This window comes from Phocoena phocoena, chromosome 6, assembly GCF_963924675.1.
Source record: "Phocoena phocoena chromosome 6, mPhoPho1.1, whole genome shotgun sequence".
In the NCBI taxonomy this organism is placed as follows: domain Eukaryota; kingdom Metazoa; phylum Chordata; class Mammalia; order Artiodactyla; family Phocoenidae; genus Phocoena; species Phocoena phocoena.
The window spans coordinates 82,405,594-82,427,406 of record NC_089224.1 but is presented as its reverse complement, the minus strand read 5'-3'; positions in this window follow the sequence as shown (position 1 = coordinate 82,427,406).

Below are 21,813 nucleotides of genomic sequence, written 5' to 3'. Positions count from 1 at the left end.
TTCCCCAGAGTCCTGTGGGGGTTCCAGGATGCACAGAGCCTGGGACTGTGGCCCTAAGGAGGCTTTGCCTGGCAGAAATTTCCCACCCGGAAAAACCCTCCCTGCTGACATTTCCAGTGGGCTTTCCAAGTTTCTTGAACTTTCAACTAAGCTTATAACCGGAGGCCTATGGGCATTGCACTCTGCTTTATTTGTTTGTTTGTTTGTTTATTTGAAGTACAGTTGATTTACAATATTGTATTATTTTCTGTGTACAGCAAATTGATTCAGTTATTCTTTTTCATATTCTTTTTCTGTTATAGTTTATTACAAGATATTGAATATAGTCCCCTGTGCTATACAGTAGGACCTTGTTGTTTATCTGTTTTATATATAGTAATTTGTACCTGCTAATCCCAAACTCCTAATTTATCCCTCCTTCCCCCTTTCCTCTTTGGTAACCATAAGTTTCTATGTCTGTGAGTCTGTTTTGTAAATAAGTTCATTTGTATCATATTTTAGATTCCACATATAATGAGTATCATATGGTATTTGTCTTTGTCTGGTTTCCTTCACTTAGTATGATAATCTCTAGGCCCATCCATGTTGCTGGAAATGGCATTATTTCATTCTTTTTTATGGCTGTGTAGTATTCCATTGTGTATATATATACCACATCTTCTTTATCCATTCATCTGTTGATGGACATTTAGGTTGCTTCCATGTCTTAGCTATTGTAAATAGTGCTGATATGAGCATAGGGATGCATGTATCTTTTTGAATTAGAGTTTTCATCTTTTCTGGATATATGCCCAGGAATAGGATTGATGGATCATGTGGTAGCTCTATTTTTAGTTTTTTAAGGAACCTCCATACTGTTTTCCATAGTGGCTGCACCAATTTACATTACAGTGTCAGAGGGTTCCCTTTTCTCCACATTCTCTCCAGCATTTATTGTTTGTAGACTTTTTAATGATGGCCATTCTCACCAGTGTGAGGTGATACCTCATTGTAGTTTTGATTTGCATTTCTCTAACGATTAGCAATGTCGAGCATCTTTTCGTGTGCCTACCAGCCATCTATGTCTTCTTTGGAGAAATGTCTGTTTAGATCTTCTGCTCATTTTTGATTGGGTTTTTTTGGTTTTTTGTTATTCAGTTGTATGAGCTGTTTGTATATTTTGGAAATTAAGCCCTTGTCGGTCATATCATTTGCAAATATTTTCTCCCAGTCTTTAGATTGTCTTTTTGTTTTGTTTATGGTTTCCTTTGCTGTGCAAAAGCTTATAAGTTTGATTAGATCCCATTTGTTTATTTTTGCTTTTATTTCTATTGCCTTGAGAGACTGATGTAAGAAAACATTGCTACGATTTACATCAGAGAGTGTTTTGCCAGTGTTCTCTTCTAGGATTTTTATGGGGTCATGTCTTATATTTCAGTCTTTAAGCCATTTTGAGTTTATTTTTGTGTATGGTGTGAGGGAGTATTCTAACTTCATTGGTTTACATGCGGCTGTCCAGCTTTCCCCCACCAGTTGCTAAAGAGACTGTCTTTTATCCATTGTATATTCTTGTCTCCTTTGTCAGAGTTTAATTGACTGTAGGTGTGTGGGTTTATTTCTGGGCTCTCTGTTCTGTTCCATTGATCCGTATGTCTGTTTTTGTGCCAATACCACACTGTTTTGATTACTGTAGCTTTGTAGTATTGTGTGAAGTCTGGGAGCATTATGCCTCCAACTTTGTTCTTTTTCCTCAAGATTGCTTTGGCAATTCTGGGTCTTTTATGGTTCCATATAAATTTTAGGATTATTTGTTCTAGCTCTGTAAAAAATGTCATGGATAATTTGATAGAGATCACATTAAATCTGTAGATTGCTTTGGATAGTAAGGCCATTTTAACAATATTAATTCTTCCAATACAAAAGCATGGGATAACTTTCCATTTCTTTGAATTGTCTTCAGTTTCCTTTATCAATGTTTTATAGTTCTCAGCATAAAGGTCTTTTACCTCCTTGGTCAGGTTTATTCCTAAGTATTTTTTTAATGCAATTTTAAAAGGGATTTTTTTTAACTTTCCCTTTCTGATATTTCATTGTTAGTGTAAAGAAATGCAACAGATTTCTGTGTGTTAATCTTGTTTCCTGCTACCTTACTGAATTCGTTTATCAGTTCTAATAGTTTTTGTGTGAAGTCTTTAGGGTTTTCTAAATATAGTATCATGTCATCTGCATATAGTGACAATTTTACTTCTTCCCTACCAATTTGAATACCTTTTATTTATTTTTCTTGTCTATTTGTTCTGACTAGGACTTCCAATACTGTGTTGAATAGAAGAGGTAAGAGTGGGAATCCTTGTCTTGTTCCAGATTTTAGCAGGAAATCTTTCAGCTTTTCACCATTGAGTATTTTATTTTATTTTATTAAAAAAATTTCTTTGTAAAGATTTTTTTTTGATGTGGACTATTTTTAAAGTCTTTATTGAATTTGTTACAATATTGCTTCTGTTTTATGTTTTGGTTTTTTGGCTGTGAGGCACATGGGGTCTTAGCGCCCCAATCAGGGATTGAACCTACACCCCCTGCACTGGAAGGCAAAGTCTTAACCACTGGACTGCCAAGGAAGTCCCACCGTTGAATATTATATTGGCTGTGGGTTTGTCATAAATAGCTTTTTTTATGTTGAGATATGTTCCCTTTATAACCACTTTGGTAAGAGTGTTTGTCATGAATGGATGTTGAATTTTATCAAATGCTTTTTCTGCATCTATTGAGATGATCTTGTGGTTTTTGTCTTTTTTGTTGATGCAGTGTATCACATTGATTGATTTGCATATGTTGAACCATCCTTGTGACTCTGGGATGAATCCAACTTGATTGTGGTGTATGTTCTTTTTTATGTGTTGTTGGATTCAGTTTGCTAATATTTTGTTGAGAATTTTGCATCTATATTCACCAAAGATATTGGCCTATAATTATCTTTTTTGGAAGTGTTTTTGTCTGGTTTGGGTATCAGGGTGATGGTGGCTTCATAGAATGAATTTGGGAGTGTTCCCTCCTCTTCAGTTTTTTGGAAGAGTTTGAGAAAGATCAGTGTAAGTTCTTTGGTATAAGAAGAAAACATATATCCAGGTACAGGAAGCACAGAGATGAAACAAGTGAACCCACACAGACCTACACCAAGACATATTATAATTAAAATGACAAAAGTTAAAGATAAAGAGAGAATTCTAAAGGCAGCAAGAGAAAAACAAAGAGTTAATTACAAGGGAACCCCCATAAGGCTGTCAGCTGATTTCTCTACAGAAATATTGCAGGCCAGAAGGGAGTGGCAAGATATATTCAAAGTCCTGAAAGGGAAAAACCTGCAGCCTAGGATACTCTACCCAGCAAGAGTATCACTTAGAATAGAAGGAGAGATAAAGAATTTCTCAGACAAGTAAAAACTAAAAGAATCCAGCAATACTAAACCTATCCTAAAAGAAATCTTGAAAGGTCTTCTCTAAATAGAAAAGAAGAAAGAATCTATAGGGAAGAAAAAATCACAATTGGAAAGTAAATCACTTAAATAAACCAGTACATAGATTAAAATTTTTTTTTAATTTGTGAAAATTCTGATAACTACAATGGACAGCAAAAGGATGAACATGAAGATGTAAAAGAGGACATCAAACTCATAAAATGTGGGGCAGGGGAGTATGAAAATGCAGGTGTTTTTTTTTTTAAGAATGTGTTTGAGCCTATATGACTACCAGTCTAAAACAAGTAGCTATAGTAATGGGTTAACATACTTGAAAAACAGGGTAACTACAAATCAGAAACACAATAGGCTCACAAAAACCTAAAAGAAGAGAACTCAAGCATAATACGAAAGAAAACCATCAATCCACAAAAGGAAAAGAAAAAAGAAAAAGAAAGGAACAGAGAAGAAATACAAAATCAAATGAAAAAGTTTAAAATGGCAATAAATGTATATCTATTGGGACTTCCCTGGTGATCCAGTGGCTAAAACTCTGCACTCCCAATGCAGGGGGCCTGGGCTCGATCCCTGGTCAGGGAACTAGATCCCACATACTGCAACTAAGAGTTTGTGTGCCACAACTAAAGATCTTATATGCTCAACTAAAAAAGATCCCACATGCCACAACTAAAGTTCCCACATGCAGCAGTGAATATCCCCCATGCAGCAAGGAAGACCCCACATGCTGCAACTAAGACCCAGTGCAGCCAAATAAATAAATAAATACTTTAAAAAAATAATTTAAAAATATGTATCAATAATTACCTTAAATATCAATGGGCTAAATGCTCCAATCAAAAGACATAGGAATGACAGATTGGATAATAAAACAAGAGCCTACAATATGCTGCCTACAGGAGACCCACTTTAGGACAAAGGACACCAATAGGATGAAAGTGAAAAGGTGGAAAAAGATATATCATGCAAATGGAAATGACAAGAAAGTGGGAGTAGCAATATTCACATCACACAAAATAGACTTTCAAACAAAGGCCGTAAAGCAAAATAAATAAGGATACTATATAATGATAAAAGGATCAATATGAGAAGATGATTAACACTTATTAACATACATGTGCCCAATATAGGAGCACCTAAATACATAAAACAAATACTAACAGACATAAAGGGAGGAATACAATAATAGTGGGAGACTTTAACACCCCACTGACATCAATGGAAAGATCTTCCAGACAGAAAATCAATAAGGCAACAGAGATTCTAAATGACACAGTAGAACTGTCAGACTTAATTGATATTTTCAGGACATTACATCCAAAAAAGAATACACATTCTTTTCAAGTACACATGGAACATTCTCTAAGATAAACCACATACTAGGACACAAAACAAGCCTCAACAAATTTAGGAGGATAGAAATTACTTCAAGCATCTTTTCTGACCACAACAGCATGAAACTATAAATGAACCACAGAAAGAGAAATGAGGGAAAAATAGTTACATGGAGACTAAACAACACGCTATTAAAAAACCAATGAGTCAACAATGAAATCAAAGAGGAAGTTTAAAAATACCTTGAGACAAATGACAATGGAAGTACAACCTTACAGAATCTATGGGATGCAGCAAAAGCAGTCCTAAGAGGGAAGTTCATAGTGATACAGGTCTTCCTCAAAAAACAAGAAAAATCTCAAATAAACCTAACCTACCACTTAAAAGAATTGGAAAAAGAAGAACAAACAAAACCTAAAATCAGTAGAAGGAAAGAAATAATAAAGATCAGAGAGGAAATAAATAAAATATAGATTTAAAATAATGGAAAAAAATTAATAAAACCAAGAGCTGTTTTTTTTGAAAGGGTAAATAAAATTGACAAACCTCTGGCCAGGCTCACCAAGAAAAAAAAAGAGAGGACCCAAATAAACAAAATAAGAAATGAAAGAGGAGAAATAACAGCCAATACTGCAGAAATAAAAAACCCATAAGAGAATACTATGAACAAGTATATGCCAACAAATTGGACAACCTAGAAGAAATGGACAAGTTTCTAAAAACATACAGCCCACCAAAACTTAATCAAGAAGAAATAGATAATCTGAACAGACCAATCAGTAGAAGTGAAATTGAATCTGTAAACAAAAGTCCAGGACTGGATGGCTTCACTGGGCACTCTGCATTATTGATTGTTAATAACACTTGAATGGTGGTTTCCTCGCTATAGCCTTGGTTTTCAAAGAGTGGTCCATGGACCAGGAGCTTTGGCATCCCCTGGGCACTTGTAAGAAATGCCTTCCTGAGCCGAAATCTGCATCTTCACAAGGTCCTCAGCGGATGCATATGCACACTGCAGTGTGAGAGAGGGTCCCTCCAAGGCACCTTCTGCGCACTAGTCTCATCACACGTGACATCCATATGAGCACCGTGATGCTGTCACCTCTTACACAGAGGGGGAAACAGGAACCAACAAGCAAAATGACCCACCCAAGGTCACAAGATGGTTAAAGTAGAGCTGAGACTCACCCAGGCTTGTCAGCAAACATTTACTCTGGTATTACACACATGCTAATTCAATCCTCCCATCCATCTAGAGGCACCACTATTACTACCCATTTTACAGATGAGGAAAGAGGCACAGAGAAGTTAAGCAACTTTTCTAAGGATTTCACACCTTGGTCTAGACCCATATATATGTATGGAATTGACCCCTTAGGAATCCTAAGTGAGTAGTTGGTCTGCCAGGCAGGGCACAGTGGAACAGTGGACCCCACATGAGGTCCAAAGTCATAAAACCTGGGTTTGAGTCCTACTGACACCGCTGAGGGCTGAGAGGGCAGATTGCCTCATCTCTGAGGCTTTGGTTTTCCCATCTGTGAAATGGAAGAGATAGCAAATGCTACCTGGCAAGGCTGTGGTGAGGAGTAAATGAGGTACTAGATGCTGGGGTGTGTTGTAAACTGTAAAGTGCCATGCACATCCTAGTTAGTGGCTTTATTCTCCAGGGCCCCTGGCACAATGGTGGAAGAGGAAGAAGCTCAGAGAATGGGAAAGTTGCAGTAGGTGGAACTTCGGGGTTGTCATGGGAACCAAAGCTCTGAGGCTGATCAAGGCAGGAAATACCATCTGGTTTTAAACACCAAAAAGCCTTGACTCACACTGGACTTATTTCTGTAAGCAGCAGAATTAACATCATCCTATAGCAGCAATGTCAGCTCAGAGCAATCTGGAGATTGTCTTTCCCCTGATTTCCCTGGTCAGATCTGGACAAGACACCTCAGGAACTCGTTATCCATCAGCTGTCACTTCCCGAATAATGTGGACAAGTCACTTAGTAAATCTGAGTTTAAATGGAAATATAACATAGCTGGGAGACACCCTCTCACCTCCTCCCAAGCTTTGCAAGCACATAGGGAAAGCTGGAGGTAGTGTCCAGGGACAGCAGGGGGAGGCTTGGGACTCCAGTCACAGCTGATGCTGGAAGGGCGTTTAGAGAGCATCTTGTCTTTTTTCCTCCAAATTACTGGTGATGAAACAGGCCCAGAATGGGATGATACCTGCCCAAAGTCACACAGAAAATCAATGACAAAACTGAAATTTGCACCTAAGTCTCTCAATTCAAAGTCACTGTTTTCCCACTTCACCAATTGCATCTTCCTTTGATATTTGTTCCAGCATCATAGTGCCACTCCCTGGGAAACATTAGGCTTGGGATTTCTCTGGTTCCCCACTGACTCTGTGAGATGATGAACAGAACGTTTCTTTTGTTTTGTTTCTTGCGTCCTACACCTCCCAGGGATTCGATACAGGAAGCCATCATTTCTTTGTTATTTTCTTGGGAGAAACAAGGTTTCTGTAAACCACATGAGCTCAAATGAATCACGACAAAATTTTAAAAACAAGAGGGCTGAAGCTTTGAGTTTTCAAAATCTATAGGAATATCCCAGTTTCATTGCAGCCCCCAAATCCAGCAAAAGTCTCCTGCGGATGAGGGCTTTTTCTTGGGGGCTGCTAGGAAACATTTGAGCAGAGAACAGTGCTGGGAATGCAGGCCCAGGGTGGCTGCTGCCAGCTGGCTTGCCCTTTCTGAGCCTGTTTTTCCCATGTGCACCATAAAGCAGGTTTGATGTGACTTTCCAGCTCTGACATTCTGTGACTTGATAACCATTTTCTAAGAAAGGAAAGAAGATCCAGTGCTCCTGGAGCTCTGTCACCCTGATGCCTTGTTCATCAGCTGCCAGGTACCTGAGTTGAAAGGCATCAGCACTGGCCCTTCAGCTTCTTTCTGGTTAGGTCCTAGGAATTTCCTGTGAATGAGGTTTTGAGGGAAACACTGTACAGTCTCAAAGGAAGGAGGCTGCTGTCCCCAGTCAAGGCTCCAGGACCTGTAGCCTAACCTGGCAGGTGACACCAAGGGTAGCAATGCCAGAGCACATGCCCATGGTTGTGTTTACCCCCAACTCACCCCTCCACACCCTCAGACACCCAGGCTCTGTCCTGAAATTTCTTGATCCTATGTCCCACCATGGGTTTATGGACAGCTTCATCTCCTGGGAGTAGAGTGGGAGAAGCCTCACTCTTGGGGGATGCCCCTGGCCATTTCTGGGTCCTGTTGTGTTCATTGGAAGCTGCATCTCCTGGGGTTCTCACTCACTTCTGCCCCTTTGGGTAGGTGAATCTTCTCATCTTTTTTTCCACTTAATTGGAGCCAGGACCCCCCCTCAAGCCGTAGCAGCTGGGTTTGGGGATCCCTGGGGCTCCCAGGGCTGCAAGAGTGCCCAAGCTGGCGGAGGAAAGACCTGGACAGCACCATCTGCAATTTGTTTCCAACCTGGTTCCCAGGGCAGGAGGATGGGGACTGTGGTTCTGTCACATTTCCCAGGAATTAGTGTTTCAGTCTGAAAGAACTGGAGAAATACCAAATGCTAGTCTCCACACCAAATAGCTCCACGTTTCCAGTCCACCTAAGGGCAGGGGCAGAGTAATCCTAGCTGTTTGACCCTTGGGAGGTGAATCTCTTTGAACCTCTGAATCTTTCAGTGTTCCCAGGTATAAAATGGAAATAATAAATTTCCTGTGGTGGTTGTGAGAATTAAATAAGAAAGAGTAACCCCAGTGCCTAGGTGTTTAAAAAAATCTATAAAAGTTGTAAAGCACCTCCATTCTCTGATTGACAGTTCTTAGGAAAGGGATACACAGTAAGTCTCATTTTCTAGGTTAGGCGAAACCGCTGCTCAAAGAAGTGTGGTGACTTGTGAAAAATCACAAATCAGCTGCATGTTAGACTGGGGTCTGTTAAACATCTAAGTCCAAAGCTCTTTTTGTCTCACCACAACCATGAAATATATCACTTTCTAAACCCTGTAAAGAAATTGTGGGAGTGAAAATGAACTTGGGACATGTATATTTCCTTGAGACATGACACCTGAGGAAAGTGAGAACTGAGAAATGCCAACTTTCAACTTTTTATTTACTTCCTTTTCTTGCCATTTCTTGAGAGGGACCTGGTTTGGAAACCAGTTTTATTACATGCAACTTTCCGTCATATTCTGCCTTGCTATTTCCAACTTTGGTGTTGTTTGTGAAGACAATGTCTAGTTATGTTCTCTGGGAAGTTAACACCCCAGAAAACAAAAGCTTCTTTAGAGGTGAACACTCAGCCTGGGGAACAGAGCAGAGACTCTCCCTGAGGCAATAGCTCAAAATTGGGCCATTCAGGAAATCTGGAGAAAAGACCAAGTTTCTTCTTCTCTCTCTCTCCCTCTCTCTCTCTGCAGTTACAGGCTTATAGAATTGCAGTGTAGAAAACCAAGGGGACATGACCTGCCCAGGGTCAAAGACCTGATAAGTGGGAACAAACTAAGAATATACAAAAAGCACAGAGCCCTAATTCGAAAAGATACATGCACCCCAATGTTCATAGCAGCATTACTTAGAATAGCCAAGACATGGAAGCAGTGTAAGTGTTCCTCAGCAGATGAATGGATAAAGCAGATGTGGAATACACACACACACACACACACGCACACACACACAATGGAATACTACTCAGCCATAAAAAGAATGAAATTTTGCCATTTACAACAACATGGATGGATCTGGAGGGTGTTATGCTAAATGAAATAAGTCAGAGAGAGGAAGATAAATACCGTATGCTATCACATACATGTGGAAACTAAAAAAATAAAACAAACTAGTGAATATATCAAAAAAGAAACAGACTCACAGATATAGAGAACAAACCAGTGGTTACCTGGGGAGAGAGAAGAGGGGCGGGGCAAGATAGGGTAGAGAATTAGGAGGTACAAACTACTTTGCATAAAATAAATAAGCCACAAGTATATAACAACACAGGGAATATAGCCAATATTTTATAATAACTGTACATGAAATATAGCCTTTAAAAATTGTGAATGACTATGTTGTACACCTGAAACATGTAATATTGTGCATCAACTATACCTCAGTACAAAAGGGGGATCAGTAATGATAATAATAGATTTGACTAAATGAAAGATTTCTTTTTAAATGAAGGTCACAATGTTAACAGATAGGGAGAAAATATCTGTAGTATTTAAATCTGACAAGGGATTAATAACTGGCTTATACAAGAAATATTTGTAAACCAAGAAGAAGCAGTTTCAGAGAGGCAGAATCATGGATGGTTGACAAGTACATGAAGAGATTCTCTGCCTCACCAGGAATTGAGAGAAATGCAAATGACCATAGCAAGAGTCCATTTTCTACCCATCAATTAAAAAAAATTAGAAAGTTGTGTAATGCTTAGTGTTGGCAAGCATGTGGGCTGTGTTAAACTGTCACAGCCATCTAGAGAGCATTCTGGCAGGTTTTAGAGATGCTCGTTATGTGGCTGCTAAAGTGCCAGCCCAGGGCTTGTGTGTCCTGAGATCTGTTTCTCGTCCTTCTCCTGCTCTGCTCTGTATCATGGAGGTCTGGTTCCTGCAGCTGTGGTTCTGAGGCTCCTCATCAGCTGAATTCCACTGAGAGGCACTGGCAGGAAGCTGGAGGGTGGGAGGAAAGGAGAAGCCAGGGTATCTCTCTTCTCCTCTCTGTCTCAGGTCTCCCTGGGGTCAGAACAGGTCAGTGATGATTCCAGCTTTACCAGGTATCCTCTTTCTGGCCCTCCAGCCAGGGAAGGTAGAAGTTTCCTGTTGTTGCTCATTCCTGATTGCCTCCCTGTCCCCATGTAGCTTCTAGCTCTTTCATTCTCTCAGTAACCAATTCCCTGCCTTCCAGTCCCCCTCTTTTAAATACCCAAGCAGTTCGTATTTCCTGGTTAGGTGATTCACATCCTCGTAATGCAGTAGTCCCCACCCCAGGTATATACCTTAGAGCGACTGTTCTGCAGGTGCCTATGGAGGGATGTACAGGGACATTTACAGGTGTACAGGTGCTATTTGGCAAAATGGAGAGGTGGAGGTAGCATGGGCACCTGTTGCCAGGGGATCAGATGTTTTACAAGGTTAGACAGCATATGATCTGTATCGGGCACATTGGAGGAGTGACCATGTTGGGGTTGGGGGAGGAATGGGGATTGGGGATGAAGGGAAAACAAAGCGGGAGAAGAACACTGTATGGAATCGATGATGAGTGTCTCAAGCCGAGGAGGTGGTCAACTCACCCTCTGCACATGAGCTTTAAAAAATGCACGTTATGTCTTGAAGGGATGAGTGAGAAAAGAATATGATAGTCCAGGCAGAGAGAATAACATACGAAAAGGTGCAGAGGCCTAAAAATGGCCCATCCGGGGAATAGCCAGAAGTAGGGTGTGGCTGGGACATGGGTCTGTGGTCAGTACTGTGTCTGGTAGAATCACAGAATGTCAGCTACATGCGAAAGATCTTAAAGACCTGTCCGACCTCTCATGGTATAGATGGGGAAACTGAGGTCCAGAGAGGGGCAGGGACTGGCCCAAAGTCACACTGGGGTAAACCTGGTCCAGAGCCCAGGTTTCCAGACTCCTATTTGGGGAATTCCCTCTTCTTTCTTCTCCACTAAGTCCTTCACTCTGTGTTGGGTGCGGCGCCGCTTCTGGGGACACAGCCTCTGCCCACTTATGGGAGGGGGACAGACACAGAGTCATATAGCCCTGACGTGTGGTGTGGTGGTCTGTGACACTGGTTGCCCCAATGAACCATGTCTCCCGGTATCCATGCCGTTTTTATGTCCTCCCCCCTTGAATCTGGGCTGGGTCTGTGACTTGCTTTCCAGTAGAGAGTGATGGAGGTGACACTGTGCCAGTTCTGGGCCTAAAACTTAAAAGAGGGTCTGGGATTTTGCTTTTGCCCTCTGAGAATCCTGAGCTGCCATATAAAAAGTCTGGCTACCCTGATGGAGACACCATGTGCAGAGGCCACATGGCAAGGGAGTGGCTCCAAGACTAACTGGAGACATAGAGATTCCCAAATGCCCACCCTCCCTAGCTGAGCCCAACCTCCAGCCAACCTGCCAACTGAACGCAGCCACATGAGTTACCACCGGCAGCACCAGCAGAACTGCCTAGCTGAGCCCAGCCCAGATGACAGTCATAAGCAAACAAAGTGGCTGCTTTTTTAAGCCACAGAATCTTGGAATGGTTTGTCAAGCCAGCAATAGATTACCAAAACATGCGTCATCAAGTGAAGGGTGAAATAAAATTGAGAAGGTTAGAGTAGATGGAGGGCCCGAAGGAGAATGAATCTGACCCAGAGGAGTTGGAGAGCTGAGCAGGGGAATAGGAGGAATGATAGAAAGTGAAGAAGATGAGTCTTGGGCATCACCAGTGTGTTTCAGCAGATGTCTTTCTGAGGACCACTGCGTGCCAGGCCCTGGGCAGGGATTGAAGAGGAGACAGAGAAGGACAGACACAGCCTAGTGGAGAGGCAGCCTTGAGCACCAGCAGTGATGGTGCAAGGTCAGACGTGCTCAGTGCCTGCAGGAGGTTAAGGGTGAAGGGCAAGTGTTCAGAAGACAGAGGGGTCATCTCCTTGGAGGGAAAAGCCAGGGAAGGCTTCACGGAGAAGATGGAATTTAATTTGGACCCTGAAAACTGGTTGCAGAGTTGGAGGGAAAAACTTTCCAGGTGGGAGGTTTTGTGTGCACAAAGGCACAAAATTGGGCTGTTTGGGCTGTTAGGGAGATGGAAGTGGCCAATATGAAAGCAGATCAGACGGTCACAATGAAGATGGTAGTCCTGTGTTCTGTCTTGGGTAAATTCCTCAAACACACATCTGCAGAAATATTTTAAAATTAAAGCAAATCCTAGTAACACTCTGGTTATGTGAGTTAGGGAGAAAATGAAACCCAAATGAGTGGGGTTTCTCCCAGATTCGTTCACGTTATCATCATGGATTGGGAGACAAATAAATGCCTAAGAATAGCCACAGAATGTTAATTTTTCATTGATCATACTCTCATTTTCATGAACACTAAATAGGTAGACCTTTAGCAAGAAATCATTTTCGCAAAAAGAGAGAAAAGAGGCATTTGGAAGGGTGTGGCATCTCTTTTCATGTCCCTTTGATCTTCTGCCCATCGGTTAGGAACTGTGGTTCTGTTATGTATCATAGTAGGGGGATGGTAGTGTTTAGGGTAGAAGGCCCTAGAGGCTCTCAGACCAAGATTAGAGTCCCAGCTTTGCCCATTTCTGATTACAAAGTGCTGAGCACAGGGTCAGGAATATGGTAAATGCCCAATATGTTTCTTGTTAAAATTGCTCACGATCATCATTCCCCACATTTTAAAAAGAGAAAGTTGAAGCCAAGGAGCTTTCCAAGCGCCAGCATATTGGGAACAGAATGCAGCTCTCATGTCTCTGTCTCTCCTTTGTGACTCCCATCTCCCTTCCCTGCCTTACCTGCTGTTACATGTCAGGGGTGCTGAAGTGAGAAAGATCGAACTCTGTGACTTCCTTCTGGGTTGTTCCTTGAGAACCTCCAAAGTGACACAAAGTCACCTGACCCCTTGGACACTCATACCCAGCATAAGGTGATGTCCAGAGAAGAACATGCAAGCCACAGGGGAGCTTGCCAAAAGAAATGGCAAAGAAAACAATATGAGAAGCTGGAAAATCAACAGTCCACTTAACCTTGAAGCTGTGATATGGCAGGGAAGACCAGTTGGTCCCTTAAGTCCAGAATGGCAGCCCACAGTTTGTCACTTTCCCTGTGCTACCTTGGGCAAATCATTCAACCTCGCTAAGGCTCCAATTTTCCTCTTCTGTAAAATGGGCATAAGAATGCTTCACAGAATTGTTAATGAGATAATTAAATGAGGTAATATATGCAAAGGGCATTACACTCTCGGTTATATTGAATAGATATTCGGGGGGTACACCCCTGAAGCTGTGTGTCTGTGCCTTTCCCTGCAGAGGGGATCTGTAGCTCCCCCAGATTTCCTAGAGGATCCCTAACTCCCCCCAAATAAGTTTATTTTTGAGACATGAGGGTTTTATTTTGTTTCTATTGTAAGATAAAATCTAATATTGGGGGAAAAATCAGGGCATAAATAAAAAGAGAATTGAAAAGGGAAGTCAATAGTAAACAACAGAATCCAAAGGTAGTTTTTTAAAAATCATTTTGTTGTTTTGTTGCTGGATTTTTTAAATGAACTGTGTCATCTTCTGGCTGAATTTCTCAAAATTAAGGTAGAACCAAAAGCAATAACAAAACAGAGAGCAAAGTGATACAAGAAACTTTTTCTTTTAATAAAAGGAATACATGCTCATGGTAAAAAAAAAAAAATCAAACAGTATAGAAGGATGTAAGGTGAGAAATAGGTCTCTTTCACCCCTCCATTACCTCTCACTCCTGGTCCTATTAGCCAAAGGTCGCCACTCCTGACAGTAAGAAACTTTTTATTTGTTGTTTTCACATTACAAGTGATATATCCATCTTTTGAAGGAGAAGATGAAATTTAGAAAATTCCCAGAGGCATCTAATTTGCCAAAAGAGAATTAACTTTGTATAAAAGAATTAAGTGCTTTCCAAGATCCTGACAAAATAAAGATATCAATCAGACTCCCCAAAGGAAGTCCAGATGGCCATGCAGTTGAACTTTATCATGCTCATCGGCCTGGCAGTCTCCACATCCTTGAAATACCCAGGAAAACCATCCAACAGAAAGCAGCATCTCATACATATACTGAATTCTTTATCGTACTGACCTAAAACTGGAAAAAATCCTGTAGAATTGTTACCTGGTTCAGGATCCCTGATGAACATAGGGGCAAACTTCCTTCCAAACCAATCTGTTAAACATGGACACAGATCCATCTGAAGTCAGGGGCTCTTAGGCTTACACAGTTGTGCAGGGTGGTGTGATATCAGAAAAAGACAGTATCATTAATCACATTAAGTGGATCATCCCAAAGCATCTGACAATGCATGATGTGTTTCCAAACTTTAGAAGCGCTTGAAAAATAATAGAATATGCTGGATTTTACTAAAATCACCTATGAAATTTGAGTGGCTGGAATATTAAGAAATGGGCAAAGAGTAACTAGAATATCACTTAAGTTAGATGCCATCTTTTCTCTGTCCTTTGTTATTTAATATAATATAGAGCCAGGTTGGTGGGGCAGAGGGAATAACAGATTTCATCAGGAAAAAGCAAATGAAAAGACTCACTGTTGTTATTCACAGAAGAGGCTTGGAACAAGATGGCAGGATAGGATGTACTGCTTCTGGTCATAGTGTGCTCCTGAAAACCGGGCTATAAATCAGATCCTTGAAAAGCAAATCATATTTACCCAATAGGAAGGATGTTATCATTGAAGTTTGCTTTGCTGATCAAGGATTCAGCACTAAATGAATCCTTTGTGACTTTTCCAACCCCAAGCTATGCCAGCCACAGGGAAGCAAGACCTCTGTGACTGACTCCAGCCCTCCCCAACCATCACTTGGCCCTCAGCACCCCTGCAGGAAAGGGTAATCCTCTCCTCCTTGTGAGGAACCTCATGAAAAGCCACACTGAGAGGGCTTCCCCATGCCACCTCCTCTCTCCAATATAAAAATATGTGCAGAAGTCATCCAGGTAATGGTGAATAATGCACACCTATTCATTCAACGAACATAGATGCGTGCTTTGTGTGTACTTATGGTCTCACACACGGAGAGGGACCCAGAGATGTAGAAAACTATACAATGTAGTATGATACCACAGAGTCTTTCTAGAATATGCTGAGATAAAAAATGAAATACTGTATTTCATCTAATCCAAGACAACAGTATTTTGTGTATCACCAAGAAAGAAAAGAAATACTGCCAATTATAAAATGCCATCAGTGGCAAGGTGCATCTTTATTCCAGAGATGAATAAAAATGTGTCTTACAATGGGTGAAATGTGGTAATTACCTTTTAAGGAAGTGATAAGTGATATCTCTCAGCATGAACCAAGCCTTGCTAAGGAAGCTGAGAGAAGGTAGCAGTTATTTCTGCTGGAGTGACTGGAGGAGGTATCACAGGGAGGTGACATTTGATCTGGGTCTTGAAGGATTTTGCCAGTGGGAGAAAGAGTAAGAAGAATATTCTAGGTTGAAGGAATAGCATGAGCAAAGGTATCGAGGCAGAAAAGGGCAGGCATGTTTATGGGCCATCTAATTTCTTCTAGCGTTAGAACACAGAAGGTGTGGGGAGGGAAGGAGGACACATTGAAGCCAGATTGTAAATAGCCCTAATCCCAGTCTTGGGAGTTTGTACCCACAGAGGACAGAGAACCATAGATTGTTTTGAGCTGGAAGAGACTTGATTAGAGCAAGCTCTGGAAAGTTTAGTCTGGCAAGGTAGATGAGGGTTAGGTTGGAGAAGAGTAAGATTAGAGGTAGGGATACAAGTTAGACCATTGCAGCCAGCCAGGTTGGGGGTGGGTGGAGAGAAAACCGAGGGGCTGCACACAGATCCATGAGAGGAAGTCAGATTGTAAAAGGCTGAGGCAGCCATACAGCCATGAGAATAAAAGATCTACGACCACACGCAGCATTGAGGATGAATCTCACAAACACAACGTTGAGTGAAAGAAGCCAAACACAAAGGAGGACAGACGGTGATTCCATTTATATCAAGACGAAGAAAAGGCAAAAACCAATCTTTAATGTTAGCTGTTGGGATGGTGGCTACCCCGAGGGAGGGTAGTGACTGGCAGGGGACCCTAACAGGGGCTTCTGGGTGCTGGTAGTGTCTGGTTCTTGCTGCTGTTTATATGGGTGTGTTCACTTTATGAAAATTAATTGAGCTGTGCACTTAAGATTCTGTATTTTTCTGTGTATATGTTGTAGTTCAATACAATTAACACCCTCCCCGCCACACACAGAAATTAGGGCCATGGAGAAAAACATGGAAGTAAGGGTCCGGAATGGAGGAACCTGCTGGAACACACAGGCACTCAATCTCAAAATGAACTGAGGCTTTGGAAGAACATCACAGACCTCCCTAGAGGCTTTGTAGGGTGCACTTGGAGCAAGCAAGAGAGAATGATGAAGGGAATGCAGAACTGTCTCATCTCGAGGCTTGTGACAGAGACACACTAGACGTTTTGGCAGAGAATGACCAGCAAACAGAAATAGCAGAACGAGCATGGTTAAGAGGGGAATGAGAGATGAGAAGACTCTTAGAGGGCACGTAGATGCTTTCAATGAGCCCATGTCTCCAGGTCCAGATGAAGGGCTGGGCATGAAACTGTGGGTGGGAATCAGAGAGAGCATCTAAGGATCTTTGGGGGATGAAAGAAAGGAAGGGTTAGGCGATGGGGGATGCAGCAGAGTTTTGATATTCTGAGAGACTAAAAGGGTGACCTCAGCAAAAGGGGATTTGAGTGTTGATCTTCAGCAGAGTTTGAGAAGGACTGATTATACAAATGATGTGTGATCACACAGAGAAGAGACGGTGGTCCTTAGGAGTGGACGTGGGTTCACCAAAAACCAGCCCAGCCATAATCACCGGTAGTTGTAGAGTTACTAATCTGGCAGGTCAGAGAAATAAGGAGACAGTATGCATCAGGGTTTCAGAAAAAACTTTAGCAAGCTTCTCATATTTTGGAGTGCAAGATGGAGAGACATGGGCTGCAGAATTTGGAAGTTGGGAGAATTTTCAGTGGGTTTGGTCGCAGGGCCAGACGGGGCAGAGGCCCCCAGTGTGGATAGTCACAAAGCTCTATCTTTATCATTCTCCTTTTTAACATTTTGATCAATGCTTCAGGTTAAGGAAGAAAATCAGATTGTCCAACAATAATGACACTAACTGAGAGATGGTGACTATGAAAGAGAACAGTGCTAAGATGCAGGATGCCCTCAACAGGCTGGAATATCAGGACATAATTATGAATGGCATGTTTCAAGCCTGTTCATAGGTCGCTGAATTAAACTGCTGATAAACAGGATCAAAGAAATGTGGCTGCTGTTCATTTGAAAAAGCACAGCAACTCCACAGAAATCAAACCTAGGGCTCTTGGAGAATCACAAGCTTCCTATGATCCAAAGGGGTGATACGGCTGTTAGCAAAGTGCAGGTAACTCTGGACTGTGAGGACAGTGGGACAGCAGTCCAGAGTCCTGAGCACAAAGGGATGGCCCTCCTATTCTGTGTGCTTCCTGGCTCACGTGGAGGGTTTGTGGTCACTTCTAGGTATCATCTTTGAAGATAGCCAAGGACAGACTTTAGATTGGTGGCCAGGGAAGACTGAGGAATCTGGGGATATTTCTCCTGGAAGACTTGATTTGGATGGGAGTGAGGAGGTACCTGTGAACTGTCTTTGGTCAGGGGCCACCATGGGTGAGAGGGAGTATCATGGACTCCAGCAGCAAATTGGGATCCATAATGAATGCTACAGAAAGGCTATAGGTGGAGCCTAAGAAATAATGTACAAAAACCCCATCATTCAAATAATGGAGTGGGAGCCTCAGGAGGCACTGCTCTTGCCAACTGCAGTGGTATTATTATTATTATTATTACTATTAATATTGTTATTAGTTGTTTGCCTAATAAGTGCCTAGTACTATGCATCATCTTACTTAATAAGGGAGTTAATTATCTGGGAAGTTCTTGGAAGGGTCCCCAGCATATGTGAGTGCTCAAAACATATTAGCTGTTGTTACTGTTTAATCCTTACAACAACCTTGTTGTTGTGAAAGAGGAATCGTTTATTCCCACTTTAGAGATGAGGAAACTGAAGTTCAGGAGAGTGAGTGACTTCCCAGAATTGTACCACTAATAATTGGTAAGCCAGAATTTGAACCCATGACTGCCTGACTCCAAACTCACCATTACCCCTAAGGTTTAGTGAGTGGTTAGACCAGACACGTGGCAGGATGCTTCCCTGTCTAAGGCTCTGTTCCTAAACTGTGCCTTTTATCCATCTATGATCCCCTTTGTAAAGGATCTTAATGTTTTTGAAACCTCTAAATGGGAGGTGGTATCCTTCTGGAGACCTCTCAGTTATGAACCAAATTTCCCACCTATGTACGCTTAGGACCTGTCCAGCCGACATGGAGCAAGGTGATTCCGCCATCTTCCACAGTTCTCAAACTGCACGAAGAGCAGGGGTGGGAGGAGAGGTTCCAAGCTCTGCTGGTCCACCTCAGGCTTGGCACTGACTCCTGAAAGGTTTAGTCAGACTGTCTCCAGGCCAGATGCTCTCCCCTGATAAAGGAGAGCCAGCTTCATCTCTATTTCGGTGGGGGATCCTGGCCAAGGCATCTTACCTCTTATGTTGACCCTCAGCAGCAGTCTTTACTTTTTTAAGACTATTTCCTCCTCAGTTATATAAGGGCATCTTCAAGGAGAGGCAAATGCAGGAGTTTGGGGTTGGACAGATTGGGTTTGGGCCCCGTTGCTGCCTCTGATGAGTACATTAGGCACGTCGTTTAACCCACCTGGCCCTCAGCCACATAATTTGAAACACTGGTATCCTAACACCTATTTTTCAGGCAGTCATGAAGATTAAGATGATGCATACCAAGGTGTCTGGCACAGAGTACGTAGGTGTTTAATAAATGGTAGCTTTATTATTACTCGAACTGTGTCACCAGACCACATTTGATGCCTGAAACCTAATTTTATGGTTTAGAAAACATGCCTTGTGAAAAAAGAAAAGCAACTTAGATTCATTCAGCTAATCTTTTTTGGATCCATCATTCATAACTTATCCATTAAAAAAATGGAAATGAAAACAAACAATGTACTTTAAAAAAAACAGCCGAGCTACTTGGTTGAAAGAAACATTTCAATGTAAACATGAATAAAAAATACATGGGAGATGTTTGCAAAGATGGCTTATATATTTTTTTAAAGAAAACCGTAAAAGAAGACCTCCCCGTTGTTGGGAGTTAGAATAGAGGCAGGCATGGATGACAGGTCAAACTGGGAACAGGGTGTTGGAAACTGGACCCAGTTCCTGGGAGGAGACAGCTGCACGGATGCAGATCTGAGCAGCTGGCACCAGAGTGGCAAGGGTTGTCCAGCCTGATATAGAAGGAGGACAGACAGCAGGCGGAGGCCTGGTTAGCCTCCCATTGTCGGAATCCTGCTTAAAGGGATGCGGTGTCCTGCTGACAGGCAGCCAGTGGACCATGCACACTCCCCCCAGATCCCCAGAAAGGGAACAAGCATCATCTTTCCACACAGCCCCAACCTCTAAACTAGGGTTTGGAGACTAGCTACTGGTTCTTGTGTATAGGAAAAGGGCGTGGGAGAAAGGATTGCTAAGGAGGCAGGATTTGGGGAGGAAGATGAGAATTTAAGCCATACAGACCTGGACTGACATTCATGTTTTATCACTTTCTAGGGGTGCGACCCTGAGCATATCGCTTTCTAAAGTCTCTACTATGTTTCTTGTAAGTTGTTTACCACAGTCCTGGGACTTGGCATCTGCCAATGCATTTTATTCCCATTAATAATAAGAAGAACAATTATTAACCTAGCCACTTCTCCCCACCTCCTCTGCTTGTAGCCTGGTTCTTGTTACCATATGTGGCTTATTGTAATAGCCTCCTCACTGGTCTCTCCGCTTCCTGCCAACAACTCTTTACTTGATAGGCAGATCAGATCACATCACTGACCCACTCAGTTCCCCCCAGTCATTCCTCACTTCATCACGTGCAAGCCAAAGTCCTCACAATGCCCAGGTCCTACCTGATCTCGCCTGCCTTTGACCTTGGGTACTACTGCTTTTCCCCTTGCTCACCCCACTCCAGCTATACTGGCTTCCTGACAGTTCCTTGAACATGCCAGGCACACTTCTATCTCAGAGCCTCTGCCCTTGCTGTTCCTCCACCTGGAACACTATTTGCATGTTTTGCTTACTTACCTCCTTTAGGTCTTTGGTGAAGTCATCTCAGTATGTCCTTCTGTGACCTCCCTGTTTCAAACTGCAGCCCCACCCTGTCAGTCTCAGTCCTCTTTCCTGCTTTATTGTTCTCCATAGCACTTTTCATAAACTGACATACTAAAATATCTTCTTCTTCTTTCTGTTTATGTCTCTCTATCTCCACTAGAATGTCAATTTTATGAGGGCAGGGATTTTAGTTTGGCTTGTTTATTTCTGTATCCTCCGCTCCTAGGACACCGCCCAGAACAGAGTAGACACTGCAAAACATTGATTGAAGCAATGAATGATTATTATAAAGCAAGAGGCTGAACTCCAGGTTTAGAAGAACATGGAGTGGAGACTGGTAACCAAGACAGTAACTCAGACCCAAGGAAGAATGCCGGGGATCCAGTTACCCAAACTGGAACACAGGCCAGAATAGGATCTGGGAACCAGAGGGATGCCCAGACATCAGAAATGGGGCATGAGATCACAGCTTGGCCTGGAGCCAGACTGTTGGAGAGTGAGATTGGAGCTCCTTGGGTCAGGGCTGGTCCCAGGCCAGGTGTGTAGAGGCCAGGTCACCTCATAGGTGGAGACAGAGAGGCTGAAAGGTAGTTGCCAGGCAGGTCCTTCAACCACTTGGTAAATGTCAAGCAAAGTTATTCCAGCTTTCAACTTATTCCCAGATGTAGGTGTCAGCGGATACTCCATATTGGCATGGCTTACAAGGAAAACACAAATGACTAAGGGGGAAAAAAAAGGAAAAAAGTGAAAATGCTCATTCAGAAACCTGAGCTGAGGAGTTGGGGAATGGCAGATGCTAGAAGCCTATGACTAGGGTATATCTGTGATGTCAAGATACCAGCTGAGGGAGCATCTAGGGATTACATTGTCCTCTGGACCACTTTTTTTTTTTTTTTGGTGGAGATGCACAAGTGAGCTCTGCCCTTGCAAACCCTCCAGCTTGGAAAGGTTAAGTGGAGCCTGGGAGGTGGTGTCTGCAGAAGCCTAGAAAGAGGAGTTGGACAGGGAGAATTTGGCTTGGTTTCCCCAGAACTGTCCAA